This window comes from Physeter macrocephalus, chromosome 11, assembly GCF_002837175.3.
Source record: "Physeter macrocephalus isolate SW-GA chromosome 11, ASM283717v5, whole genome shotgun sequence".
Classification (NCBI taxonomy): Eukaryota; Metazoa; Chordata; class Mammalia; order Artiodactyla; family Physeteridae; genus Physeter; species Physeter macrocephalus.
Window position 1 is genome coordinate 71,920,705 of NC_041224.1, and position 569 is coordinate 71,921,273.

At 54.8% G+C, this 569-nt stretch overlaps 1 long non-coding RNA gene across 3 annotated transcripts in view; it reads left to right on the forward strand.

The window, feature by feature from the left end:
• Positions 1 to 569, forward strand: part of LOC114487132 (uncharacterized) — a 30,688-nt gene that overhangs the window by 13,483 nt on the left and 16,636 nt on the right. The window lies entirely within an intron of this gene.

Genomic DNA, 569 nt, shown 5'->3' on the forward strand with positions numbered 1-569 from the left:
GAATGGCAAGACGAGTGAAAAAGACACGTGAGATGGCTGGCTAAGCCCACAGGTTTACTGTTGGGGGGATAGGTAGACGGTGGCCGAAGGGTTCCCAGAACACATTTGGGATTCCATCAGGAGCGTTTGGTGGCACGTGTAGGGAGGGAATACGGGAGCACATTTGTAGACTGTCCCGCCTTTGTTGTCTGCATGGTCGATTGGCTTCATTCTGGGTCCCTCTGCCAGCGAATGGTTGCCTTCGTGGCACAGTACGCTGTCTTCTCATGGGGGCCCATTTGGAGGCCTTGAGCGGTTTTCTCCCTGTCTGGACACGTTCCCCCTGTGTTGAAGATGTGCAGCTGTTCCACAGGACAGCCCAGCATCGTTAGACCACCCAGCCCACACAGCGTTCCCTGAGGATTGCAGCACTTCCCGTAGGTCATTGGGCACAATCATGTGGAATGAAGGCAGTCGGCTGCCAAGGAAAGGCTACAGGTTTAAGGGCAGGAGAGGATGTGTGGAGTGTGTGTCATTTTGACTATGACCCTCTGCTGTGTCAAGACTGTGCTATCCTGCGTGCCTCGCCA